We start from the raw sequence: 11,367 nt of genomic DNA on the forward strand, positions 1-11,367 counted from the left end.
CAGACAGCGGATGTCTCACCACAGGCAACTGTCACGACTTTCTCCTCAGCAGAATCTGCTCTCTGTTTCACTCTCTCCGACCCAGAAAGGCTATTTGCCACAGTATTTTTTTATTTTTTTTACTCCCCAGCAACACTCGATCTGCCGCCATGCTCCCCGCCTCTCCCTCACACAGGCAAACAAAACATGGAATTCTGGCAGACCAAATCACTGTAACTCAAAGTAGAGCCTCTCGTGTACTCAGCAGAGGGATAAGAGTATGAAAATGCGTCTACATGCTGAAAGTCATGATGCATCCGCTCGCAATGTTTGACACAAGTGGTGGGATCGAAGTCGCCGTAACACCGACAAGATGGGGCTGCAAGTTGTGTAACAGTTTCAGAAGAGATGACACGAGCTGCATTCATTGTCTCTGAGTCATTGCAACATAACTACATGAACACAGAAAAATGTACACAATAACCCTCAAAAGATAGAAAACATGACACAGATTTATAAACTGTAAACTTCGCACAGCCAGATAACAATTTGAAAAGGTTTTACATTCACTTGCAGAAATCCCTTCATTTGAACCCGAACATTTTTCACGATAATCTCACATTGAAATAAACAATAGATACACAATTATTTTATTCAGTGCAACACAATCAGTCAAAATCTATTCGTTTTCTAACAGGGGAAACAATATGCCTCAAATAGTCTTTAAATGTATACTCCAATCGGATGTGTTGAGATTCCACCTTCACATCACGGTGGTGTCCTCGCAGCCCAACAGCTGTAAGCAAGAGACAAAATTAATTCGTGCACAGTTACACATTTACCTGTTAAAACCAGTCCGCGTGTGTGTAAGTGTGTAAACATGACTTCCCACACTCAGAGCACGGACACAGATGTTAGACTATCAGCTTTTACAAATACATTTTTTTAACATGCGTGGCATGTAATAACATTGCGTTATTTCAGGATATTTCAAGTGAAAAAAAGTAAGGCAAAGTAAGGCAGATTCTTTTTTGTTTTTGTTCTTATAGCTTGTGGTATCGTCATAAACAATATGCCAGCTATTGCTTTCTAATTCAAGCTTTTTTGTTTTTGAATACTAAAGTTTATTTAGACCTCCTAGTATCGATGGACCATCACACACACACATACATACACACACACTCATCACCTCCCTTACACCTAAAGCTTTTCCCACGTTCAAGATTCTGCCCCATCCTCTCAACACTCTTATACACACCCACCCTCTCTCGTCGTTTAAAGAATTTGCTGACCCCACTAACACACACTCAGACACACACGCACACACACACTATTCCACCCCACCACTTTGACAGCTCAAAGCCACGTATCAGTCTTTAAGCCCTCTGTGACACTGGTGCCTTCTCACCTTCACCTTCGTGTGTTGAGTTTTAACTTAGCATTTTCTTCACTTGATGTGGAAACAACTATCTTAAATTCTCACGAAAAAACAGAATTTAAAAGAAATACTAGAAATAAAGAAATACTTTTTTTTCTCTTCAATGATCATTTTTAACCTTGACAAAAATAAAGAAATAAAAAAATTCCAAACTGTAACGTCTGATTTCAGGCACTTTCATTCATGAAAAGAACTTAACACAAGCTGAAGTGTTGCTGGTAGTATTTAAGTTTCTACACAGACTTTGCTAGTTAGGAGGGCTGTTAATTAACGGGTCTTCTTTTTCTACTAATTATCTGCCCTCTTTCTGAGTTGCTGTCCTTCTCCGCGGTGCTGAAACGCGCATTTCAGCACCGCAGGGAGCGGACAGCAACACACGGAAACTTTTCCTCCACACGAGCAAAGCTACACTAAAGCAAACGAGTGAAACCTGCCCTGCACGGGGGTTTCCACAACTGTCCGAGGATGAGACACCCAGCCGACACTCCTGTCGTGTTCTTTGCTCACAGCTGTCCACCACACAGTGCATACGCCGTCCCCACATTTCCACTGTTAACATATGTGACACAGGTTCGGTTAAGTCTACAAACTCATTGATCGGCAGAAGCATCCCTGCCACAAAACACACAGGAACTTAATCCTTCACGGAACCTAGAGTCTGCTCTGAGAGTCGTAATATATAGGAGCAACAGACGAACTCCGACTCTCCTGCTCGACCTCCACAAAACTGACAGCTCCGTTCACAAAATATCTGGTCGGTGAGTTATGTTCAGTACCTGACAATGACGCACAGTGAGCGCACCCTCTCAACAACCAGCCTTTACAACCAAGCTCATTTGACTTTTCTACATACCTACAGACATGTTTCTTCCAACTGCCACATCTTAGGACACACACCACCGAGGTGTTTTGAATTAGATTTTCATTAAAAATAATTTTTAAAAAAGGAACAAAAAAAAAACAAAACACCTCGTGTAATTTCATGGCTTTTGGAGATGACTCATTAAGACGACTGAGTATCAAAGCAAATATCCCTGGTCCAAGCTGCCTCTGACAGCTTCAGTTTTAATGTTATTTAAATATTTTTTTAAATGAACCCTTCAATCACAATTTAGATATGTAAAATATCTCAGTCGTTTCATAATTAGAAAATAAATGGGCGATAAGAAATTTATGATTGTATTTGAAATGAAAAGTTAGAAGACTTAGAAGACTAAGAAGACTTAAAAACAAATAAGTAATCAAATTGCTTTATATTTTACATTTTGTCGTCTTACTCTTTGGTAAAATGGTGATCTAAAAAAAGGGTGACAAGCAGAATTTCTATGTGCATTTAGTTTGACGCAGAGCTTAATATATAATTTTCTGCTAATTCTTAGTTTTTAACATAACATGAACTGCACAACATACACACCTGATGTGTGTGTTTGGTCCAGCCTGAGAGGACAGTGCTGAGTGTGTAGCTGCTCTGCATGATGTGACAGGCGCTGCGTGGTCCGAGCTTCTCTGTTCATCTTGCAAGAAAAAGATACAGATACATCACATTTTAAATGATGAAAAGTTACACCACAGACTTTTTGTAACATAAACATGCTCTCACACACACTGGGGTGAAACACACACACTGCTTCTGCACTTATTTTGAGGCATAAAGTTAACACACACACACACACACACACACACACACTTCTACACTAGCACACATTAAAAAAAGAACCACAAACAATTTTTCATGTTATGTTTCTATCTGACTGTATTTCTGATTAACGTCTTACTCTCAAGAACCACGCTGAAATCCAACACACACGTAAAATTATCACAGGTGTGTGTGTTGGCATCAGTGTGTATTTTGAATTTTATTTTTGCATATTTTCATGTTTTGATTTTGACAAAGTTACTTTATATGAATGCTCAAAGAACGTGTGTGTGTGTGTCAATGAGTGTAAGTCCTACTCATCATTACCCCTATATGTCTTTAAATGTACCAGTATTCAATCTAAGGACCCCTAATTAATGATCAGAAACACATAGGCAAACACATTCTGAACATTTTTTTTGTCAAGAACGTATCTATGTACATGTTCAGAATCCCAAATAATCTCAAACAAAGTCTAATAAACACTCTCTTTTTCTTACACACACACACACATACACACACACCCACACACTTGTGTTAATAAAGCTGTTAAATAAATAACAAAATAACCACATATAAACTATTTTTGATATGTTTAAGATATAAATATTAAATAAAAGATTATGGCAGTTGAATTTAGATTAGATACGTATGAAATGTACGCTCACACTAGTTTAATTTAAAAAGCTCTTAACACCACCAAGAGCACTAGTCGCATCTTTTTGCTGCATTAGCTCTTCTCACTGTACGCTAACTGCTGAAAGAAAAGTTACACACATCCCTGTGCAATTTAGGATTTAAACATACTTACAAATTTAAACACACACACACACACACACACTTGGACGAATGACCTGGATGTATCAGGTGTCTTAGAAATAACCTTTCTGACTTGATTAGTGTGAAGCCCCCATATTATCTGATATCTAATTAAGTGAAGACTGAGTCAAACCTGTTGGGTATAATCTGTCTTTCAGTCAGTGGCATGTTGGATATTTTTAGTTTAGTTTTTAAACGTGTCACCCTGCAAAATTAGCTACCAAATCAGTACAACTATCAGTCTCTGTTTCTTATGCATTTTTATTCTGACGTATGATTTCATCACTGCTGTAAAAGATAAGTCAGGGATTGAGTTCTGGACACTTGATTGCAAATGTTTTTTAACGTTAGAGTGGTTACATTTAAAGTCAATCAATTCAGCAACCCATATATCTATAACTATATCTCTACACAGTCTGATAAAACTCTACTCTGGGACTGCAGACTGGAACTAAACAACATTGCATTATAATTACAATTGTTTCTGTACCTGTGTCCAGTTGGTAAATTAAGTTAAATAGCAGAAACGAAAGGTTCCAGTGTTTCTAAAAAATGGGAGGTGTGTAAGGAATCAGTAGCTTTAATTTATGAATACCAGCACAGGCTGTTAAAACCAGACTATTTCTTTCATTGCCATTTGACTTTAGATTGAACATCTAAGAAATAAAACTTTTTCCAAACCAAAAGAGACCTCATAGAGTGTTTTTAAAGTCCCTCAGAAACTGCTCCAAACTTTGTCATACAGTGAATCTCAGGTTACATCAGGAGGGTGTGGTGTTCGTACCAACAAAAACTACTGACAGGCTACTTGGTTTATTGTTGGAGACAGCTTGTACGCTGCTTGTTTGAACTTGACCTGCCTTTAATTTTTTCTTGCACTACCTTTTAGACTGGTCTTATTCAAACTTGACTTTCCAGGTTTCAGGCAGTGCTCATGGTATTAAAGGTGTTGGCTACTTACTGCTCATCCTGTAATCTCCTCCCTCCTTGCACGGCCAAACAACCTTTACTTTTCTTCCACTGCTTAATATGCTGGGTCAGTGTTTTTTCTCTTACAATCTTAATTTTTTTCCTAAAACCACACACAAAGATGAAAAAGAAACGGGATGAATGAGCACACACAACTGTGGATTTAAATGTCATAAAATGTTATGAAGAGGTGGAAAAAAAGAGCGACTTTAACTAAAACACAGTTTAAAGCTTTTCGTTGAACAAGCATGGATTTGGGACTGTAATTAACAGATAAACAGTGTGTGTGAGCACAGGAAACAGTGAGAGAACTTCTTTTTGGGGTGGGACACAAACAGTGGGTGCCCTGCCCTTCTGGCCTGCAGGACAGACGGCACACAGTTCCCCCTTTTTTGCAAGACTGACTCTGCATCTGCTGTAATGTTATGGTGAAATACACACAAGCACTCACACACTCATGTAGTTTAATGGGTACATATGACAATGAAAACTCATTGTAAACATGAATAGACAAGTGAGGCAACGTCACAAGAATACACAATAAAACACACTCACTGACAACAGCAACAGCACTGTTATCACACACTGTTTACTTTTAATCCATGACACAGACCTGTGCTGCATGCGATGCTTTTATATGTATATATTTCATATCATTGTACATAAAGCTGTGATACTACACTTTCGCATTGCTTTCTTCTGCTAAGCAATTATATTCTTCCATTTCATCAGTTTATAGTTCTGACACATGTACAATACAACACATTTCTTACATCTGCCTCTGAATTAAGACTAATTCTGATATTTTCACTAAAAAAAAACAACTGTTATGTATGTTTTCCAAGTTCTGTATTGTATATAATGTAAGCCGTGATGATCACAGAGATTTATAACAGCCAAAAAATAGTTTATCGTGTGTGTGTGTGTGTGAGTGAGTGTGACTCAATCTGTTTACACTTTCCACTTCTCTATATATTACTGGTTGTTCAGTGTAATTAATGGTGAGTACATTAAATACATTAATGTTATGTAAATCAAGCATATTAAGCTTTGGCTATAATAGAATAGAATATAACTGTTTGCCTAATTGTGCTGCCTAAGAGAAAGAAAGACAAAAGATTATAAATACAAAGTTAAGATAGCTTAAGATAAGTCATCCTAAAATTTCCCAACATTTTTGCAATTACTTTTCCTTACAAACCAAGAGAGAGGAATTCTGCTCTGCATCTGTGTAGCTCCCTGCCTTCAGCTGTATTGTCAGCCATTTTATGTCCAACTGCACTGCTTCTAAAAGGCTTTTATAACCATTTCTGAAAGAAAAAAACACTCCTACAAGCAGAGATGGAAAAATACACATGTGGATACGGTAAACAACAGTGGTAAAGATGCCGAAGGACACATATATATGATTCAGTGAGTTCACAGCAGAGGCGCTTACAAGCCTGACTCTCAACCCATTGAGTAGTCAAAACAAAATGGCTGTTTAGCATCTTAAAGGGTGCCTACAATAAGCATTTGGGTTTAAATAAAGACCAGAGTTAAATTAAAAGTGCAGAGAATCTAATTTCTGACCTTCACTTTAACATATCAAAAGTGTTGTGTGACTGTCACAATAATCAGATGTAAAAGAAACTCTAAACTCTTCCAAACTCTACTGACAGCTGATTTTACAAAGCTATCCAGTCAGTCATATTCAAAGCCTTTCAGATATCAAGCAATCAGCTCAGATTCGGCACACCTTCTCAGGATTAATGTTTGCAATTAAGCTTTGGATGTTTTATTTCTTACATACCTGCAGTGCTGTTTCAACAACCTTTAAGCTTCTGCATGAGAACAACACAAATTGAGTTTAGTTATGATTTCCCTGAAACACATACAGCAGTCCATTTGTAAAAGATGTGAAACTATAAGAAGTATAGCTTCTCATCTTTTACGAATGACAAAGGACACATTTCAGCAAATATCTCTCATCTGCTATTAGTCAGTTTTGAGCGCTAAATTTTCAGAACGTTAATTGATTTTTTGCTAAGAAAGAAACCACATCTTAAAAATATATATGTTCACTTGTGTCCAACTGTTTTCACTCAATGGCAGCTTCAAAATACATTTAAATCAAGTGAGAGCAGAGAAACTTTCTCCCACGTGTGTGTGTGTCTGTTGGAATATAAATGATCTCTCACTTGTCCAAGATTATAAAAAGATAACCATTAAATCAGATGCAATAATCAAATTACATTTTAAAATTCACATTTTTAATTGTCAGTAAGCATTTAAAATAAGAATAATGAGTAAAATGTGGTATACAGAATAATATTTGCCTCAAAATGCTTTTGTGAAACATACCATCAAACATACAATATGACAAACACACATAATTCTGAATCACGCCTGTCTGGATCATGGAGAAGTGCAAATATGAGAGCACGCGCACACAAACACACACACACAGACATTTGCGAATAGCATAACATGTCGCACTCAAGCCTTCATGTAACTTTCCTGTAGTGGATCTTTAAATATTTGCATCTGTAAATATTCCTCAGTTTGAGGAAAAATGCACTGAAAAGCTTCTCTGAATATAGAAACTGTTAAAAAAGTGAATTAAACATCTGCTTTGTTTAAAGCACACTGAACTAAACAGAATAATAACTATTAGGATTTTAAACATAAACCTTAAATCTTGGTTAAAAAAGAAGCATACAAGAGAAATATTTCCATTAGCAATTAGTTTTCTCTCTGATATCAAAAGAGAAAAAAGAAAAACAAGTGTTACATTTGTGTGTCATGTGTCTGGACTTTTTGAGTTAAATTTACCAGCACACACTTAGAGTTGTTTCAGTTTCCATTTAATAATATGAATCAAAATGTATTTCTCTTGTCTCAGCCTCTTCTAGCGTGGATAATACACACGCACACACACACACACTTTCAGAAGTGTGTGTCAGTGCATGAAACACTTTTTTAAATGTACTTATAATCAGATTTTAAAATAATCTAAATATTACTTTGAACAAATGCAAGTCAAAGCAAACATGATTGTGTCGATATGTGTGTGTGTGTCACACCCATCATTCATGCCACCCAAATGTATTGATGTTACACAACACCTGTAGCTGATAAGTGAATGATGTTGCTTGAAACTTCCCTCCGCACAAAGAACATTTAAAATCAGCCTTGCACACTATTTTTAATTTTGCATTCAAAATATATCATCCCAGACGCTCAGAAACACATTAGGTCAACATACACACAGAGTCACACTCGATGTTTTGCCTTTGAACCAACATTCATGTTAATTTTCCTCAATATACCAAAAAAAAAAAAAAAATCTTCCACACACACAAACACACACCCATACACACAATCTTTGTTCCTATGTTTTCATTTAGAACAGTCTTATGTCAATGTCCAGAGACATAACCAAATCTACTAAATAAAAATTCCAACCTTGTATTAACTACTCTCAAAAACAAAAGATTAAAGATATCATCTTGGGAAGTTTGAAACACATTAATTTGTTTTTAATTGACCGTTCGATTACTGCCAAGTTTGCAGACTCCATGATGTTCTGCATTTTGTGATTTCATGCACTGAAACAGACACAATGTCAGTAAGAACCCGTAGCTTCCCCTTCCTCTTCCTGTAACTACCTCCCGTTTAAGTAAAGCTCCTGTCTTGGTCGACATCTCATGTCCAAGTCAGCAAGCGCAGACTTCCAACACACTGACACACATTCGCACACGTCAGGGCCACTGGACCGGATGTGTCACGTATCTGAGAAGTAACCATAAAGTTAAAAATCATGTTTGATAAGTCATTAAAGGAACACTGGATGAGAGGCTGCACATTGCACACTGTGTCTTTTAAAGGTATCTACAACCAAGCCCACATGAATTTATATCATCAGCATCAGTTTGCAGCTTTCTTTAAAAAAGAAAGAATTGTTTTTGACAAAAACTGAACTTTACGATTTTCAAAGGGTCTTTAAATGATTGCATTAAAGACTATTAGATTTGAGATCTACCTGAACTGTCATGTAAGTGTGCAAGAAATCTGCAGCCTTCAGTCACGAGTGCCAGCAAAGGCATTGACATTCAGACCATTTAATATCATTGCATTTCTACAAATTTTGGAGAAAGTAACCAATACTGCAGGGCAGGGATTTTGCTTGCTGGTGTTATTAATATTAAGAGAGTTTCAGAATGTCTTTTGAAAAAAGATGAGACTGTGAGAACACCATACATTAAGAGTTAAAAGGAGGCACCACCAAACACACCTGTAGCTAACTTAAATGGTTTGAAAAAGGCAACATTGTGTACAGGCTTACTGAATACTTACCCCTCTGTGAAACATTAAGATAATGACAGTAATGATAATAATTTGAACTACCTAAGTTAAAAAAAATCTGGTGTTTGAGTTCACACTATTTTCATTTGACTAAAAACAACATCACTGAGGGCTTAAAATTTAGTGTACAAGCCTAAGAATTAACAAACCACATCAGAGTCTGGCAAAAAACATGAAGTCTCAGTTCATTTTGGGTTGGAGTGGTGGTACCTCATTCTCCACCACTCCAAAAAAAACATTGTTAGATCTACAATGTTGGATTGAGACTCCAAGACTCACTTATTCTGCTTAAGAAAAATAATTAACTAAATGAATAAAAGTCAAATATTCTGACAGGGTTTGGAAGATTGATGAAACAGTTACAAGCTCATGTGTTTTAACTGTGTTTTTAAGCTCCAGTGGAGCAAAACAACATGGCTGCATTTTACAGTAATTTGGAGACTTTAGAAACTAAAATCATTTGTTGCAACTGGACCAGCTTGTCTGTTTTCATTTCTCTTTCTGAATTGTTTTCCTGCGTTTCCACTTCATTCACCTGCAGATGCACAACTCGTGTATGCAATCAATCTGTATGCAATAAATCTAATATGAGATATCAGACCTAACTTTTAATTTGAGCTTAATTTTGTGTTTTAAACTAAAGTTAAATCTTTAGCTTAGTAGCTTCCAGTTTCAACATACAATATTTTCTTGGATTTACTTAATTTACTTTGTTTCTTGAACCCACATGGCAAGGAAGGAGGGGGGTATTGTCCCACTCAAATTTGACTTTCCTGGTTTTGGGTGGTGCTCATGGAGACAAAAATGTTGGCCGGTCTGAGCTCACTTGCTGCCCATTCCTCCTGGGTTCAACAGCCTTTGTTGATCCCCTCAATCTTTGTCTTCTGCTGCTTCATTTGTTGACTTAGTTTCATGCTTTTTTTTCTGCTTTAAGCAATCGTCTTCTTAAAAACATACAAAGTGGTCAAAAAATACATGCTAGTAGTTAAGAGTCAAAACAACAGTTTATCATTTAAAACATCCATAAACCTGGGACTGTAATTGGGACCCCAGGTCGCTGGGGGAGGGAACTGTAGCCTATCCCAGCTGCCATTGGGCGAGAGGCAGGGTACACCCTGAACAGGTCGTGTAGGAAACAATGATGGGAATTATTTTTGGGCTGGGACACAAATGATGGGCATCCTGCTGTTTTCAGCCACCTGCAGTACAGACTGCTCAAAGTCCCCCCAAATGAATATTTGCATTTTGCCTGTTTTAAAACAAGTGAATACACTAAACTCATCTGGCAACAGCACTGTTATCTTAACACAGTGTACTTTTAATCCATCACACAGACCTGCACTGCATTGGATGCTTTTGCACATTCCATACGACTGCATATGTACACACAACAGTTTCACTGCACTTTTGTGTTCATTCTTTTTTTTGTGTTTCTTCAAGAATCTATTGTATCTTTCACCTTCACGTCATCACTTTTTTTGCTGGCCTCCATGGAAGGTTGCCTGCCAAGATTGCAGATTTATTTTATGTTATGCCTCTGAATTAAGTGTGTTGCTGTAATTTGAAAATTTTCCAATAAGCTTTAGAATTTTATATATTTTACATAAATCCTGTGTTATTATCAGTATGATGTAAATGTATGTATGTAATAATTTGTGTGTGTGAGCGAAAGTGTCTATTATGAAGGATGGAAATTTCCCCAGGTGTTTGGATGGAATTTACATTTTAGCAACTTTATTCTTCTAAACAAGTTACTGGTGGCACTTTGTACTTACTACAAAGGACATTGAATGCTAACATATTACATATATCAAAAACTTTACTTTTGGCTGTAATAGAATAGAATAGAATGAGTTAAATGCAATTAAAGTGCTTTACAGAAAGAAGGACAAAAGATTTGATTTTAAAAAAACTAAGTGAAGATGGTTTTAAAAAAATGTCCTTTCTGTACAAAAAGCATTACTACAGTACGTTCCCTTTTATTTCTTCTTATTCACCAAAAAAACTGCAGGAGTGCTGCTCCTCTTCTATGGAGCTCCGTGCCATCTTTCTTTTTCTAGAAGATCTATTTTCTAGAAAATTACACACTGTAAGGGTAGCAAGTTGCAGTTGCTCCAATCATATTGAATACAAATTTTCCACTGAGCTTTTTTTTAGAAAACATTTTTTTGAGAGATTT

Source organism: Leuresthes tenuis, unplaced genomic scaffold (genome assembly GCF_036924035.1).
Source record: "Leuresthes tenuis unplaced genomic scaffold, fLeuTen1.0.hap1 SCAF_5, whole genome shotgun sequence".
Lineage (NCBI taxonomy): Eukaryota > Metazoa > Chordata > Actinopteri > Atheriniformes > Atherinopsidae > Leuresthes > Leuresthes tenuis.